The following is a 19,489-nucleotide window of genomic DNA, read 5'->3' on the forward strand; positions in this document are numbered from 1 at the left end:
AAATGATTAAAATGAATTAAAGTAGATTCTATGTGTCACAGACAAGTGATAGAATGCAGTTTTTGGTTTTAAATTTCACATGTCTTTTTGTTGTTGAGATAAGGTAATTTTAAACCCTCCTCCTTTCCTTTGTACCCCAGATTGAACCCAGGGCATTTAGTTATTAAACTATCTCACCAGCAATTTTTCTTTTACATTGGGAGAAAATCTTGCTAAGTTACTGAGCTTTGGCCTTGTAATACTCTGACTCCTGAGGAAACGGGATTGCAGGCATTCAGCCTCACCTAAAACAATTTTTAAGTTATTTCTTTACATGCTAATATAGATCAATTTAAGTTTACACTATAAAATATTTATATAATATTTGACTTACATAAAATAAATTCATAAGAATTGGCATATGCCATTTATATATAGATCTCACCAAAAAATAACTAAGGCCTAGTGATTAAATGTGAACCCTAAAATATTTGGGGGGGTACCAGGGATTAAACTCATGGGCACTTAACCATAGAGCCACATCCCCACTCCTTTTTTGTATTTTATTTAGAGACAGCATCTCACCAAGTTTCTCAGGGCCTTGCTGCTGCTGGATTTGAAATCACCATCCTCCTGTCTTAGCCTCTCAAGGCACTGGGATTATAGTTTACAATTTTAAAATTTATATTTTTTTCTGGATTTACCATGGGAGACTGTCTTTTTCCAGTGATTTTTCATATTTCACAAATTCTGTATGTTTGCACTCACATGTTGAAGCTGAAAAAGTTGATCACAAAAACCACAAACGAGAAGAGCTTTCTATATCTATTTTAAGAGACAGATGGCTAGGAATGCCAAAAAGCAGTTAAGAGGGAAAAGTAACTCTTAGGATTTACAGCACATAGTTTTAATCGTATAAGTAATTATTAGACTGTAAATATTCTAAAAAGAGTTCATAGGTTTCAATTATCAAAATGATATTTTAGAAGGTAGAAATTGCACTGATTTGATCACTACACATGTTCAACTAAAATGTTGGGTCCTATAACTAGATACCAATTAAAAATTAAACAATAATTGACACTTCAAGTCAAGTATCAAAAATAAACAAGGATGGCTGGAAATACAAACCATGTCTCAATACTAACCTTGAATGTTAGTGGCTTAACACACCAATCAAAAGACATAGGCTAGTAGCCTGGATTTAAAAAAAAACCAACAATATTCTGCATCCAGAAGACTCAGGAAAAGACAGATTGAAGGTGAAAGATTGGGAAAAAACATACCGCTCACATGAACCTTGAAAGCAAGCAGGGATCTCCATACTTATATTAAATAAAGTAGACTTTAAGCCGAAGTTAATCAAAATAGATAAAGAAGAACATCTCATACAGCTCAAGGGAACCATATACCAACAAGACATAACAATCATAAATATATATGCCCTCCAAAATGGGGCACCTATGTTCAAACAAACTCTTCTCAAGTTCAAGAGTCAAATTGACCACAACCTGATCTGGGGTGACTTTAACACACCTCTCTCACCACTGGATAGATCTTCCAAACAAAAGTTGAATAAAGAAACTCTAGAGCTCAATAACTCAAATAATAACTTAACTTACATATATAGAATACATATCTGATCAGAGGAGGAAGTCCGGCACTGCCAGGCCAGACCAGAGGAGGAAGTCTGCCCTACCCTATGCGCTAATCTGGAGGAAGCCTATCAACCATTAAAACCCCAAATCAAACTTTTAGTTATTGAATATTAACAGTTTTCTCATTTTGTTTCCATGATCTTTTTTGCATTTTACTTTCACCTTAATTTTTTACGTTGCAGTGAACAATTCTTTTGTTTATACTTTCATGTAGATTATTTTCCCTATATTTTTGAATGGATTGTGCCTGGATTTTAACACTGCTCATAGCTACTGTATATAATTTATATGATTTAATGTTGACCATTTAACCCATGACATTATTGAACTAATTCTTATATTTCATTAGTTCATGGATATTTCTTAGAAACATTATAGAAACAATAGTATCATCTGCATATGCTATTTGATTTTTGATGTATAAAATATCATTTAATATTCTCAAACAATATTTAGAAGTTAGAAAAGCATACTTTTTTTTTCCTAAAAATAAATTGATAAACACTTCACACCATTAAGTATGAAAACAGTTCATAGCTGCCTTTAAGTGGATTGAAAAAGAATTTTTCTCTGGTCATGATTGGCCATAACTTTTACAGTAATTTGGTAAGTGATTTGCCAAAAGCTTCGCTCTATCAAAATGATTTTTGGAAACTTCCCATATGACAATGTCCCTCTTGGTCATGAAGTCCAATCATTCTTTTTGTTGTTCTCAGTTTGATAGGGGTTTTGAATATCTGCATCAACATCTATAAAAAAGATTGTCTGCAATGTCCATTCTTATGCTGTGTTAGCTGATATTTCTGGCCTTACAGAAAGAATTAGTCAATTTTCTTCTTCTACTTTTAGACGTGATCATGAATTATTGTTACTGATCCTTATTACATGTTTCATAGAAATCACCCATGAAGCCACCTTTTTAAAAATATTATTACTGTTTTGTTTTTTGGTGGGTCAATTTTTAGAGCTGGGTTTTTGCCAGGTTGGCCTCAAATTCCTTAGCCTAAATCCTCCTCCTACTGTGGCCTTGAGGTAGAGAAGACTAGTGGCATGTGCTCCCATATCAGCATAACTGCAAGTATTTTTTGAGCAGCTGTAAAGTTAAATGTTGATTTGTAGGTCTATTTTATATTTCTTCACATCTGGGTCTACTAATGTATTCTATTGATTTCTGAAGTAATTTTCAAAGTTGATGATTATCTACCAATTTATCTATATTTTGTTGTTTTCCAGGCTCAACACTTTCTTGGCAATTAAGATGGAATAATGAGGAAGCATAATGTGGGAAAATGAGACCCTGGCATTTTGCTAATTGATCTCAAGATACCCTGTGAAGAATGGTGAGAGTGCACACATAATCCTGTGAGACAAATAAAGCAGAAAAGCTAAATTATCATTTTATGTAGCCTAATTCGTGATCTTGAGTAACTTTCATATGTCTATACACACTTTTTAAAATTTTAGGGCAGAATCTAAGAATTTTACCATATTTAAATTAGGTTATGAGGGGTTTATATTAAATTTTGTTGAGTTGTGTAAGTTTCTTATATTTTGGATCTTGAGCTTTTTCAGACATGGGGCTGGAATCAGTTTTCTTTAACCCAGTCTACTTTTGCATTTCATTGATTGATTCCTTTGCCGTATAGAATCATTTTTATCTTTATATAATCTCAGCTGTCTTTCCTTCCACAGTCTCTGCATATTCTATCTAAAACTATTGCCAATACCAATGGCAAAATTTTTTTCTATTTTCTTCTGGAATTTTTATGCTTTCAGGTTACATCACAATGAGATATAACCACATGCTTGTGGGCTCAATCCTCAAAATGTTGGTAGGTAACACATACTGTAGAGGATATGCAGAAAAGGAAACATTTAGACATCCTTGCCAGGAATATAAATTTGAGTAGACATTAAAAAACTATAAGGGTTTTTTTCAAAAAATTAGAACTAGAGATGCCATATGACCTAGACATTGAGAATATGCCTGTATTTTTAGCATTCTTCAGATAAATAGAATACACAAAAAATGTACATGTGTATACAGAAGGGAGCTTATTATATTTACTCACATAATGATGGGAGTAATAGTCACCAAATGTTTGCCTATAGGATGGCAACACTGGGAAACTGGTAACAGCTCAGTCCAAGAAGCTGGAAGCTTCACAATATGAGGAAGCAAATGAAGCAGCTGTGGTCCAGCACAGAGGACTTAAATGATCCTGGTAGATGAAAAAACAAATAACCTGATCAACAAGTGGGCTAAGGTCCTGAACAGATACTTCTCAGGAGAGGATATACAATCAATAAATATATGAAAAAATGCTCATCATCTGTAGGAATCAAAGAAATTCAAATCAAAACTACTCTAAGAAATCACTTCACTTCAGTCAGAATGGGAGCTATTATGAAGACAAACAACAATAAGTGTTGGTGAGGATGTTGGGAAAAGGTACACTCATACACTGCTGGTGCGACTGCAAATTGATGCATCCAATTTGGAAAGTAGTATGGAGATTCCTTGGAAATATGGGAATGGAACCTCAATTTGACCCACCTATCCCTCTCCTCAGTCTAAGCACAAAGGTTTAAAAACATCATACTACAAGGACACAGCCACATAAAAGTTTATGGCGCCACAATTCACAATAGCTAAACTATGGAGCCAACATAGGTGCCCTTCAGTGGATGAATAGATAAAAAAAAATAATGTGGCATATATACACAATGGAATTTTATTCAGCAATAAAAGAATAAAATCGTGGCATTTGCATGTAAATGGATGGAGTTGAAGAAAACAATGATAAGTGAAGTTAGCCAATGCCCTCCCTCTAAAAACTAAAAACAAATGTCGAATATTTCCCTGACATAAGGAGGCAGACTCATAGTGGAGTACGCAGGGGGAGCATAGGAGGAATAGATGAATTCTAGGTAGGGCAGAGGGGTGGAAGAAAAAGGGAGGGGGACGGGGATTAGCAAGATGGTAGAATGTAATGGACAACATCTTCCAAAGTACATGCATGAAGACTTGAATTGGGTGTCAACATACGTTACATAAAAAAGATACAAAAACTGTGGTGTATATGTGTATTAAGAATTGTAATGCAAAAGAAAAAAAAGAATAGCATTATCTTACATTAGGTAGAGGAAAATGAAAGGAGGGTAAGGCAGGGGATGTGGGGATACAAAAGAGAATGAAACAGAGATTATTGCTTTATGTATGTATGTGACCCATGTGATTCTACAATATGTATACTCAGAAAAATGAGAAATTATATCCCATCTGTGTATGATATATCAAAGTATATAAATGCTTTCTACTCTCATGGATAACTAATTAAAACAAATAAAAAATTTTAAAAAGACCCAGGTAGAGCCAATGGTTCAAGTCCCCAAAGGAGACTTCAAGAAGCTTGGAGCATAGGGAGTGAGTGCTTCTCTTGCTTTTCTTCAAATCAAACCTATTGAACACCAATATATATATTCATTACTGGCATTCCCCATGCTTTCTGACTCAGCCTTCTGTAAGCACAGACACCTGCAGAGATCTTCCATACCATTTCTCTGGGTATCTCAATCCACTCAAATGGACAGCTGACATTAACCACTTCAACAATTGAAGGAAATAAAATCTATCTTTAGGAATATCTACTCTCCCAAGTTAACTGCAATACTATCACAACCTAAATTTCCAAAGAGTAACTCAGGAAGAAGAACCTATGGCATATTACTATTAATAGAGAAAGAGACATTTATCATTTTGTTTACACACAAATGTATCAACATAAATATATAACCTTTTCAGTTTTTCTACCATTATTTTGAGACAAGGTCTTTTAAGGTGCAGTGGGTGTCACCAAGATGTGAGGCTGGCTACAAGATAGTGATTCTTCTCCCTCAGCCTATCGAGTCCCTAGCATGAAAAAGGAAATTTCTCTCCACACCTCACCTATTACTCAACTTTAAAATAAGGATGATGTATATGGCAGTGTTGCCAAAAATTGAAGGCCAGCTTTAGTAGTTTGGTAACATTCTGTCTTAAACTGAAAAAGAAAATGATGGTGGATCTCTGTCACTGGTAAGGCAACCCCGGGTTGAAACCCCAGAAACAAAAGAATATTCTCCAATAACACAGACAAGCTGGAGGACTTTAGGAAAAGTGAGATGGTTCAGATGCAGAAAGGCATTGTATACTCTATGTTCAGAGCCTGGAAAAAAATAGAATGGATGTGTAGGGAGAGCCGGGTTGTTATCAGGGAGCATCATCTACTGGAAATTCAAAAATACAGCAGGATTGTGTTCTTAGTGCAGAATTAGATAATTATGAGAGATGACGGGTTTTATCATGACCTAGCAATTGCACATACTTATGGGATTCAGTGTGATGTTTATATATATTCAGATACGTGTATTCATAATATCCCAACATCCTCTTCTGCCCTTGATGCCCCCCACACACTTCTCAGCCATACTAATCACTATTGTACTTGAACATGATATATTAGTTAACATATGAGAAGTAACACTATTGTGTATTTCTTCACTTAGCATGACATCATCCAATTTCATCTATTTTGCTGATCATTAGAGGAGTTTGTATTGATGGCTAAATATTACACCATGGTGAATATATAATATACTTTCTGGTGGATATGTGCAATTGCTCACCTACATCACTGGCTTTTCTCTATATCTGTATTGTTAAATATACTGTTATTCAACTTGAATTTATGTAACAAAAGAAAGCAACAACTACAAAAGAATGAAGAAACTGGGAGTGGGGGTCCATACCTGCAATCCCAATGGCTTGGGATGCTGAGGCAAGAAATTCACCAGTTCAAAGACAGACTCAGCAAATTAATAGGGACCCATACAACTCAGTGAGACCCTGTTTCTAAAAAAAATTAAACATGACTGGGGAAGTTGCTTTGTGGTTGAGTGATACTGGACCTATCCCTAGTATACCCCCCAAAAAAAAAGAAAATAAAGAAACTAGAAAACTATGTCCTAACCTGATTTTATCAAATAAAAAAAAGCCAAGGCATAAGAAAAATCATATTCTTTAAGTTTGTTAATATAAAGTTAATAAGCTATCTCTTTTAGTCTTTCACAAAGTGCAATATTGTGAGAGCATTCAGTAGGTTATATTACATGAAAAATTGCTCTTGTACAAATAATGAAATAAAACCTTAGCCAGGTGTGGTAGTGCATGACTGTAATCCCAGTGTCTCTGGAGGCTGATATAAAGCCAGCCTTAACAAGTTAGGAAAGCACTAAGCAAGTCAGCGAAACCCTGTCTCTAACTAAATTACCAAAAAAAGATCAGAAATTTTGCTGAGAGGTTGAGTGCCCCTGGGCTCAATCCACAGCATTAAAAACAAAAACAAAGATAAAAAAGAAATAAGACATTAGGCTGCTGAACTTTTATATTTTCAGTGTTGCAAATATTTGGCCCAATACTCCCAAGTTCACTTCATCTATCAATTTATAATTGAAATATCTAGTTATTTGTTTGTGAGAGAAAAGAGAGATGATTCTGAACTCTGCCATTCCTTTGCTAGTTTCTGCCATAAGCTAGTCTAAGATCTGCCCATTGTGATCCCCAGAGTACTGTGGCTCAGTCCTTTAACTTCATGGAAGGATGCACCTTGGGGAGTGGATGTTGACTTGACTGCTAAAGTGGGGAAGAAGTAAAAGGGAAGTAATGTGTGTGGGCGTGTGGGTGGGCTGTGATAATGATGACTTCTGACCAAGTCCTACCCATGATCATCTTTTAAAAATGTACCCAGTAAATGGTTTATTTTCTTATATATCTTCTGTGATCCTGATCCTACAGTTAAATGTGAGGGACCGTATTCTCCATACCCAGCTACCTTAGCATTTTATTTCTCAATCTGATGCCTCACAATTTGAAATACCTAGTCCCCCTTCCTCAGAGCCTTGACCTCATGTATCTTTTGCTTATATTTTTAATATCTGGGAAATCCTCAAATACTAAGTTGCAGGTGAATCCACAGTTGATGTTCCTCTTCCAAGGATAAGGGTAGAAATTTTCTCTCATTTTGGCCTCTACCTTCTACTCACAAAATGGGGACATTATACATGTTTGCAAACTGAGATATTATCCTGAGCCAACCTGTAATATGAAAGTCAAGAATGTAATCCCTGGGGCTGGGGCTCAGTGTAAGAGCATTTGCCTAGCACATGTGAGGCACTAGGTTCAATCTTCAGCACTACATAAAAATAAATATATAAAATAAAGCTACTCTGTCCACTACAACTAAAGAAAACAAAAAAGACTAATCTCTACCAGGGTTGTGATGGCACATGCATGTAACCCAAGCTTACATGGAAGCCAAGCCTTGAGGATCACAACTTTGAGTCTAGCCTCACTAACTTGGCAAGACCATATCTCAAAGGAAAATAAGAATGGGATGATGATAGAGCTCATTGATAGACCATACCTAAGTCCTGTCCTCAGATCACAGGGGAAAGTTTTTAAATCCTATCTTTTTTCTATGAGTTAAGGTCACCACCAAAAAGAAGGTGGCTTAGGGATAATGGTATATTTTCTAAAAACAAGTCATGTTAAATGTTCAAGTGTTCACATTTCTTGAAAAATTCCCAAGTATTTTGCTTTTGACATTATGGGCATTAGAACTTTCTTTAATTTTATGTTTGCTACTTATATTCTTATGCACATAAATAACTGATGATATTAAATTTTATTACTGTTCTAAGCTCATCTGATGCTTCTAATAATAATTAGTGTACTCCTACACTAAAAATATCCACTTAAAATCCACTTGAACTTCATACCTCATATTGGAAAACCACAAAAATTTGACAGCAAGAAGCAGAAGTAAGTTGCAATAACCCTTTGACAAAGGCAAAGATACTGGTGAGAATGTCAGAAAAACTCTCTTCCTTAAAAGTCAGAAACCAAGAGAACAAGACCAAAATCTCCCCCCACACACACACATGATTTCATTCTTTCATTGCTGAATAAAATTCCATTCTGTATATAACGCATATTTTTTTATCCATTCATACACTGAAGGGACCCTAGGTTGGCTCCACAGGATATCTGGGTAAAATGGTGGTTCCATTCTCAGATTTCCAAGGAATATCCATAGTGTTTTCCATATTGGCTGCACCAATTTCCAGTACTACCAGCAGTGTATGAGTGTACCGTTTTCCCCACATCCTCGCCAACACTTGTTGTTGTTTGTCTTCATAACAGCTGCCATAATAAAATTTTTATTATAGTAAAATTCACAAACACACACACACACACACACACACACACACACACACACACACTCACACACTCGCGTTTTGCTTTGCTGTCTCTGGACAAGACCATGTGGAGTAGGAACCTACAAATACAATGCCATCCTACTGCCACTTAAGAGTAGGAATTGGTCCATGGGCACAATTCTGGAATCACCGACAGCATCTCCCATGAACTTCAGGATCAAAGGGGTGTGAGGCCAAGAGATGTCAGAGAAGCCTCACTGTTTTCCTCCCCAATTCTTGATAGTGATTTTTGGGCCAATGAGTTTTGCTCTACTTTGATTACATTTTATGTATTATCTAAAATCCTCTCTTGCAAGAACACAAGATGAAGAAACACAACCTAACCTCCATATCCCTGGGATCACAACCAGCTACAGTGTCAGATCTTTTATTGCTTCAGTTATTTACTCACTTCATTTGATCTATTTATTAATACAGGTAGACCCCAGCAACTGCTCTAGGTCCTGTTGGAAGGTAACAGTCACACACCTACACACAGCATCCTAAAGGGAGACTGTTGAAACAGGAATTCTGACCCTTCATTGTTCATGAAGACTCACCCAATATCAGAACTTTGAATATTTTATTTTGAGGCAGGGTCTTGGCCAGGAGGCCAACTGTGGCCTCCAACTTGAGATCCTCCTGAAGCAGCCTCCCAAATGCCTGGCCTTACAGACATGTGCTACAAAACCTTGTCCTTTGCTTATTAAAAAAAGTGCATAGCTGCTGGTTACCATCCTACAGTGATATATATGATATATGTGATATCACACCCCAAACAATAAAAAAACCCACACAATTCCAAAGCTCAAGTCTGACTCTGGCTATTTGAGGTAGTGTAATGAGAAGGGAGTCCAGGGAGAGACAGGGACAACAGCTCAGAAAAAGTAGGTTCCTTGGTTTTCATGGCAGAAAATAAATTCATTTGTCAGGCACATAGGTACACCTATTAAGAAAAGCAGATACATGTTCAGGAAAGCATGCGAGGAGCCAGGAATTCAGTGAATTCCGTAGCATGCTTTCCCTGCATGCACAAAGTCCCAGGTTCAATCCCCAGCACCACAAGAAGAAAGAAAGGAAAAAAAAATGTGAGAAAGCCCTAAAGAGAGAGACAGCAAATATGTGGTCTGAGGTGTTGCTATTTAGAGAGGGACATTTAAGTGGGGCTAGACTACAGATGGGACAAATCAGACTTCTGTACTTTCTCACCCACTTTTCTAAGCTTGCTCACTTCATGCTCACATTTTGGGATACAGGAAGCTTGCCTAGGAGAAATGTGGCATTGCAGGGAGTTGCTTTTTTTTTTAATATAAATCTGATCTTTATTTTTAAAAATAGTTTGTAGTTGGACAGTATACCTTTATTTTATTTATTTCTATTTAATGTGGTTCTGAGGATTGAACCCAGTGCCTCACAGGTGCTAGGCAGGTGCTCTGTCACTGAGCCAAAACCCCAGTCCCTTGTGTTTAATTTCAAATATTTTGTGGGCATTCCTGCATTCTGGTGATTTATGAATCTTTTCCTTTGAGGTTCAGAGTAACTTTCTTCTTGGTATCCCAGCTTTGCTGTCCCAACCAGACGTGTTCCACAGTTCTTTATGGACCTCAAGTGTTGCTAGAGGAATGATTAAATGATCAATTAGTTATCAAAGCACATACTACAGTGTTTTCAGGACAGAAGTCTTTAAGAAAATGCTCATTATTAGATTTCTATTTTTACTTATGTATTTAGCCATGGACTCATATGGATTTGCAGTGATCCACAAACCAGCAGATTTCAGAAACTTTTCATGTTGACAAATGTTTTCAAATGGTTACATTTGGATTGAGGCACATTTGACCGAGTGTAAACATTAAGATGCTTTTAAAGTGCTCATGAATTTTTCTGGCTAGAATATTGCAGAGTGTTTTCCCAGTTTTATTGCCACTTTGTTTATCTCATTGGTGTAGAAAAACCTCGCAGATGCAAGGAATGCACCCCAGAGGCAAGCTCCTGCAGCTGGCCACTCACAGACCCCCACACCCACTGATCCAATTCTCAGTCCCCTGTTAATTGGGTGTCAGGTTCTGTTGGATTGTTACTTATTGGGTAAACCCCAGTATTTTGCCCCAAAAGCATCCCAAGGTCTAGATAGTTGGTTATTGGAACCAATGGGTTGGTTATTCACTTTTCCTTGCCTCTCAAGACAAATCTGAGCTCCATCCAGGGACCTATATCTAGTGGCACTTGTAGCTTAGGAAAATTTTTAATTTTGTTTAAGAAAACTAACAGCAAGAATAATATCCCTCCTTGGGGAAGGAGGGGTTCTGGTCCCAAGGTGTCCCTGGTTCTTTCATTCTTCTCACCCACATAATCTTCTCATCATGGGCCAGACAACCGGGTACTGCTCATCCCTGGAATCCTGGGCATGTGCCTTGAACTTCTCAGTCTTCCTTCAAGAGAAATGTTCCCATTTTACAAATGCAGCAAAACTGGTCCCCCAAATACCTGGGCTGCTGTTACTGTGAAGTAAAAGTAAAAATACTGAAGATGGGGACTGGGGCTGGGGCTCAGTCATAGAGCGCTTGCCTAGCACGTGTGAGGCACTGGGTTCCATCTTCAACACCACAGACAAATAGATGGATAGAATAAAGGTACTGGGTCCGACTCCAACTAGAAAAAGTATTTTAAAAAATAAATACTGAAAAGGAAATGTATCTAGCAATTAGGGAAATCCAAATTAAAATTGCACTGAGATTCTCTTTCACTCCAGTCAGAATGGCAATTATCAGGAATATAGTAAAAATAAATTGGTGAGGATGTGGGGGACAGGGAATGCTCACACCTTGTTACAGAAACTACACTGTGGTTCAACCCCTCTGAAAAGCAGGTTGGAGATTCCTTAAGAAACTCAGACTGGAACCATCTTCTGACTCAGTCATCCAACTCCTCAGCATAAAGAGAATAAAATCAGCATACTACAGGGACACAGCCACATCAATGTTTATGATAGCACAACTCACAATAGCTAAGCTATGGAGCCAGCATAAATGCCCATCAACAGATGAGTAGATAAAGGAATTGTGGTATATATACATGTTTTAATATTACTCAGCTTTAAAAAAGAATGACTTCATAACATTGGCCAGTAAATAAATGGATGTGGAAATTATCATTCTAAAGTAAAATAAGACAATCCCCCCAATCCAAAAGTCACATGTTTTCCTTGATATGTGATATCTACATTACAAGGATCAGGGGGCAAAAAGAGAAGTTCAGTAGATTAGACAAAGGGGAATAACAGGAAGGGAGGGGAGATAAGAACAGAAAAGACAGTAGCATGAATCAACCATAATGTTCCTATTTAAATATATGAAAATACCTAAGTGATTAGGACCATCATGCACACCACACGAATGGGGTACTAAGGAGAATAAGTTATATAGCTATATTTTAGGTTTGGATAGTATTATCAAATTGACTCTATGGTCATGTATAAATAAAAAGAATGAATAAAAATCAGTGCACCAATCCCACTTGGATCACCAATGTTCGTTGTTCTAGGTTGAAGCGTTCATTTGCAGTAACACTTTAAATTTCGAGATTTCACTCTATTTTCTCCTATATAGATAGATGAATATGGAATTCTAAATCCAACATGGTTTGTAGTAGCTCTTTGAAACTTGACAATATAAAGCAGTTCTTAGTTTTGTCTCTATGGTTCGTTTCCTCTTATGTAGCCCTAAGCAGAGACAGGTGAAAACCACTTTCATCGAAAGGGGTTGCAAAGCTTCCAAAGAACTAAGAATTTCCTGAAATAGCAGCAAATATGTTTTCACCCGATCTTGATGATACTTGGTTTTAATGATCACTACACCAAATCCACTTGGCTCACCAATTTTCGTTCCTCTAAGTTGAAGCGTTCATTTGCAGTAACAGTTTAAATTTTTAGGTTTCACTCTATTTTCTCCCATATTGATAGATGAATATGGAACTCTAAATCCAACATGGTTCCTAGTAGCACTTTGAAACGTAAAAAAAATAAAGTAGTACTCCGTTTTGTCTCTGGTGTTTGTTTCCTCATGAAGTAGCCCTAAGCAGAGACTGGCGAAAAACACTTTCATCAAAACCGATTCCCACCTTCCAAAAAACTACGAGTTTCCTGAAATCTCAGCAAATATTTCTTCACCAGATCTTTATGATACTTGGATGTAATGATCAGTACACCAATCCCACTTGGCTCACCAATTTTCGTTCTTGTAGGTTGAAGCGTTTCTTTGCAGTAACTGTTTGAAATTTAGGTTTCACTCTGTTTTCTCCTATATAGATAAATGAATATGGAACACTAATTCCAACATGGCATGTAGTAGCTCTTTTGAAACTTGACAAAATAAAGTAGTTCTCAGTTTTGGCTCTATGGTTTGTTTCCTCTTGAAGTAGCCCTAAGCAGAGACTGGTGAAAAACACTTTCATCGAAAGGGGTGGCCAAGCTTCCAAAAATCGACTAGTTTTCTGAAATCTCCGCTAAGACTTTTTCACCAATCTTGATGATACTTGGTTATAATGATCAGTACACCAGTCCCACTTGGTTCACCGAGTTTCGTTCTTCTAGGTTGAAGCGTTCGTTTGCAGTAACTGTTTGAATTTTTAGGTTTCACTCTGTTTTCTCCTATATAGATAGATGAATATGGAACTCTAAATCCAACATGGTTTGTAGTAGCTGTTTGAAACTTGACAATATAAAGCACTTCTCAGTTTTGTCTGTTGTGTTCATTTCCTTTTGAAGTAGCCCTATGTAGAGACTGGTGAAAAACACTTTCATTGAAAGGAGATGCTAGTCTTCCAAAAAACTATGAGATTTCTGAAATATCAGCAAATATTTTTTTCAACCAATTTTGATGGTACGCGGTGGTAATAATCAGAACACTAACCCCACTGGGCCCCCAAATATCGTTCCTCTAAGTTGAGTGTTCATTTGTAATAACAGATTGAATTTTTAGGTTTCATTCTGTTTTCTCCTCTATAGATAGAAGAACATGGAACACTAAATGCAACATGGTATGTTGTAGCTCTTTGAAACTTAACAAAATAAAGGAGTTCCCCATTTTGTTTGAATGGTTTATTTCGTCTTGAAGTAGCCCTAAGCAGAGACTTTTTTCTTAAGATTATTTTTTTATTGTTGGTAGTTCAAAACATTACAGTTATTAATATATCATATTTCACAGTTTGATTCACGTGGGTTATGAACTCCCATTTTTACCCTGTATACAGATTGCTGTATCACATCAGTTACACTTCCATTGATTTACATATTGCCATTCTAGTTTCTTATGTATTCTGCTGTGTATCCTATTCTCTACTATCCCCCATCCCCTCCCCTCCCCTCCCCTCCCCTCCCCTCCCCTCTTTTCTGTCTACCCCCTCTACTGTAAATCATTTATTCCACTTGTATTATTCTTCTCTTACCTCTCCTTTCATCTTATATGTAATTTTGTGTAACCCTGAGGATCAACTTCCATTTTCATGCAATTTCCCTTCTCTCTCCCTTTCCCTCCCACCTCTCATCCCTGTTTAATATTAATCTTCTTCTCTAGCTCTTCGTCCCTACCCTGTCCTTAGTTACTCCCCTTATATCAATTAAGTTATTTGGCATTTGTTTTTAAGGATTGGCTATCTTCACTTAGCATAATCTGCTCTAATGCAATCCATTTCCCTCCAAATTCTTTGTAACTTGACAGCTCAATGTCATGCTAAGTTTTGCCTCTATGGTTTGTTTCCTCTTGAAGTAGCCATAACCAGAGACAGGCAAAAAAAATTTGCCAAGCTTCCAAAAAACTACGAGTTTCGTGAAATCACAGCAAAGATTTATTCGCCCAATCATGAGGACACTTGGTGGTAATGATGAGGACCCTAAGCTCACTTGGTCCACCAAATTTTGTTCCCCTAGGTTGAAGTGTTCGTTTGAAGTTACAGTTTGAATTTTTAGGTTTCACTCTGTTTTCTTCTATATATATAGATATATTTGGAACTCTAAATCCAACGTGGTTTGTAGTACCTCTTTGAATCTTGACAAAATAAAGGAGTTCTCAGTTTTATCTCTATGGTTTGTTTCCTCATGAAGTAGCCCTAAGCAGAGAGTGGCGAAGTACACTTTCTTTGAAAGTGGTTGCCAAGATTCCAAAAAACTATGAGTTTCCTGAAATATCATCAAATATTTTTCACCCAATCTTGATGATACTTGGTTGTAATAGTCAGTACACCAATCCCACTTGGCTCACCAAATTTCGTTCTTCTAGTTTGAAGCTTTAATTTGAAGTAACAGTATGAATTTTACATTTCACTCTGTTTTCTTCCATATAGACAGATGAATTTGGAAGTCTAAATCCAACATGGTGTGTAGTAGCTCTCTGAAACTTGACAAAATAATGCAGTTCTCAGTTTTGTCTCTATACTTTGTTTCGTGTTGAAGTAGCCCTAACAGAGACTGGCGAAAAACACTTTCATTGAAAGGGGATGCCAAGCTTCCAAAAAGTACAAGTATCCTGAAGTCTCATAAATATTTATTCACCTAATCTTGATGATACTTGGTGGTAATGATGAGGACACTAAGCCCATTTTTTTTTTTTTTTACCAAAATATCGTTCTTCTAGGTTGAAGAGTTCGTTTGAAGTAAGAGTTAAAAATCTTAGGTTTCACTCTGTTTCCTATTCTATAGATAGAAGAATATGGCACTCTACTTCCAACATTGTTTGTAGTATCTCCTTGAAACTTGACAAAATAAAGTAGTTCTCAGGTTTGTATATGTTTTTTTTTTTTCTCCTCTTGAAGAAGCCATATGCAGAGACTGTCGAGAAACACTTTCATTGAAAGTGGTTGCCAAGGTTCTAAAAAACTACGAGTTTCTTGAAATGTTAGCAAATATTTTTTCACCCAATCTTGATGATACTTGGTTGTAATAATCAGTACATGAATCCAACTTGACTCACCAAATTTTGTGCTTCTAGTTTGAAGCGTTAATTTGCAGTAACAGTATGAAATTTTACATTTCACACTGTTTTCTTCCATATAGACAGATGAGTTTGGAAGTCTAAATCCAACATGGTTTGTAGTAGCTCTCTGAAACTTGAGAAAATAATGCAGTTCTCAGTTTTGTCTCTATGGTTTGTTTCATGTTGAATTAGCCCTAAGCAGAGACTGGCGAAAAAAACTTTCTTTGAAAGGGGATGCCAGGCTTCCAAAAACCTGCATGTTTCCTGAAGTCTCATAAATATTTATTCACCTAATCTTGATAATCCTTGGCGGTAATGATGAGGACACTAAGCCCAATTTGTTTACCAAAATATCCTTCTTCTAGGTAGAAGCGTTTGTTTGCAGTAAGAGTTTAAAATTTTAGGTTTCACTCTGTTTTCTATTCTATAGGTAGAAGAATATGGCACTCTATTTCCAACATTGTTTGTAGTATCTCTTTGAAACATGACAAAATAAAGTAGGTCTCAAGTTTGTTTCTGTGGTTTTTTTTCTCTTGAAAAAGCCCTAAGCAGAGACAGGCGAAAAACACTTTCATCGAAAGGGAATGCCAACCTTCCAAAAAACTACGAGTTTCCTGAAATCTCAGCAAATATTTTTTCACCTGATCTTGATGATACTTGGTTGTAATGATCAGGACACCAATCCCACTCTGCTCACCAATTTTCGTTCTTCTAGGTTGAAGCGGTCGTTTGAAGTAACAGTGTGAATTATTAGGTTTCACTCTGTTTTCTCCAATATAGATAGTTGAACATGAAACTCTAAATCCAACATGGTTTGTAGTAGCTCTGTGAAACTTGACAACACATTGTCTTTCTCAGTTTTGTCTCTATGGTTTGTTTCCTTTTGAAGTAGCCCTAAGCAGAGACTGGCGAAAAACACTTTCATTGAAAGGGTTTGCCAACTTCCAAAAAACTACGAGTTTCATTAAATATCAGCAAATAGTATTTAACCCAATCTTGATGATACTTGGCAGTAAAGATGAGGACAATAAGCCCAATTGGTCAAACAAATTTCATTCCTCTAGGTTGAAGCGTTCATTTTCAGTAACAGTTTGAATTTTTAGATTGCACTCTGTTCTCTCCTCTATTGATACATGAATATGGAATTCTAAATCCAACATGGTTTGTTGTAGCTCTTTGAAACTTGACAATTAAAGCAGTTCTCAGGTTTGTCTCAATGGTTTCTTTCCTCTTGAAGTAGCCCTAAGCAGAGACTTGTGAAAAACACTTTCATTGAAAGGGGTTGTGAAGCTTCCAAAAAACTACGAGTTTCCTGAAATCTCAGCAAATATTTTTCACCCAATCTTGATGATACTTGGCAGTAATCATCAGTACACCTAGCCCATTTTGCGCCCCTAATTTCGTTCCTCTAGGTTGAAGCGTTCGTTTGCAGTAGCAGTTTGAAATTTTAGGTTTCAGTCTGATTTCCATTCTATAGAATGAAGAATATGGAACTCTATTTCCAACATGGTTTGTAGTAACGCTTTGAAACTTGAGAAAATAAAGTAGTTCTCAATTTTGTTTCTGAGGTTATTTGTCTCTTGAAGAATCCCAAAGCAGAGATTGGAGAAAAACACTTTCATTGAAATGGAAGGTCAAGCTTCCAAAAAACTACGAGTTTCCTTAAATATCAGCAAATATTTTTTCACCCAATATTGATGATCCTTGGTGGTAATGATGAAGACCCTAAGCCCTCCTGGTCCACCAAATTTTGTTACTCTATGATGAAGCGTTCGTTTTCAGTAACAGATAAAATTTTAGGTTTCATTCTGTTTCCTCGTATATAGATAGATGAATATGGAACTCTAAATCCAACATGGTTTGTAGTAGCACTTTGAAGCTTTTCAAAATGAAGCACCTCTCAGTTTTGTCTCTATGGTTTGTTTCCTCTTTAAGTAGTCCTAAGCAGAGACTGGCGAAAAACACTTTCATTGAAAGGGGTTGCCAACTTCCAAAAAACTACGAGTTTCCTGAAATCTCAGCAAATACTTTTTCACCCAATCTTGATGATCCTTGGTGGTAATGATGAGGACCCTACACCCTCTTGGTCCACCAAATTTCATTCCTCTAGTTTGAGGCGTTCAGTTTCAATAACACTTTGAATTTTTAAGTTTCATTCTATTTTCTCCTATATATATAGATGAATATGGAACTCTAAATACAACATGGTTTGTAGTAGCTCTTTGAAACTTTACAAAATAAAGCACTTCTATGTTTTGTCTCTATGGTTTGTTCTCTCTTGAAGTAGCCCTAATCAGAGAATGGGGAAAAACACTTTAATTGAAATGGGTTGCCAAGATTCCAAAAAACTACGCGTTTCCTTAAATATCAGCAGATACTTTTTCACCCAATCTTGATGATACTTGGCGGTAAAGATGAGGGCAATAAGCCCACTTTGTCCACCAAATTTCGTTCTTCTAGTTTGAAGTGTTCGTTTTCAGTAACAGTTTGAATTTTTAGGTTTCACTCTGTTTTCTCCTATGTAGATAGGTGAATTTGGAACTCCAAATCCAACATTGTTTGTAGTAGCTTTTTGAAACTGACAAAATAAAGCAGTTCTCAGTTTTGTCTCTCTGATTTGTTTCTGCTTGAAGTACCTCTAAGCAGAGACTGGAAAAAAACACATTCATTGAAAGGGGTTGCCAAGCTTCCAAAAAACTACGAGTTTCCAGAAATCTCAGCAAATATTTATTCACCCAATGTTCATGATACTTGGTTGCAATGATCAGTACACCAATCATACTTGGCTCACCAAAATTTGATCTTCTTTCTAATTTGAAGTGTTCTTTTGCAGTAACAGTTTGAAATTTCAGGTTTCACTCTGTATTCTCCTCTATAGATAGATGAATATGGAACTCTAAGTCCAACATGGTTTGTAGTAGCTCTTTGAAACTTGACGAAATAAAGGAGTTCTCAGATTTGTCTCTATGGTTTGTTTCCTCTTGAAGTAGCCCTCAGAAGAGACTGGCGAAAAACACTTTCATTGAAAGAGGTTGCCAAGCTTCAAAAAAACAACGAATTTTCTTATCTCAGCAAATATTTTTTCACCCAATGTTGATGATACTTAGCTGTAATAAGAAGTACACCAATCCCACTTGTCTCACCAAATTTCGTTATTCTAAGTTGAAGCGTTCTTTTGCAATATCAGGTTGAAATTTTAGGTTTCACTCTGTTTTCTCCTATATAAATAGATGAATGTGGAACACTAAATCCAACATAGTTTATAGTAGATCTTTGATAGTTGACAAAATAAAGGAATTCTCAGTTTTGTCTCTATGGTTTGTTTCCTGTTGAAGTATCCCTAAGCAAAGACTGGCAAAAAAAAAAAAAAAAAAAAAAAAAAAAAAACAATTTCATTGAAAGGGAATCCCAAGCATCCAAAAATGTATGAGTTTCCTTAAATGTCAGCAAATATTTTTCCAACCAATCTTGATGATACTTGGCGGTAATGATGAGGACAATAAGCCCACATGGTCCACCAAATTTCGTTCCTCTAGTTTGAAGCATTCATTTACAGTAACAGTTTGAGTTTTTAGGTTTCACTCT

Source organism: Urocitellus parryii, chromosome 14 (genome assembly GCF_045843805.1).
Source record: "Urocitellus parryii isolate mUroPar1 chromosome 14, mUroPar1.hap1, whole genome shotgun sequence".
Taxonomy (NCBI): Eukaryota; Metazoa; Chordata; class Mammalia; order Rodentia; family Sciuridae; genus Urocitellus; species Urocitellus parryii.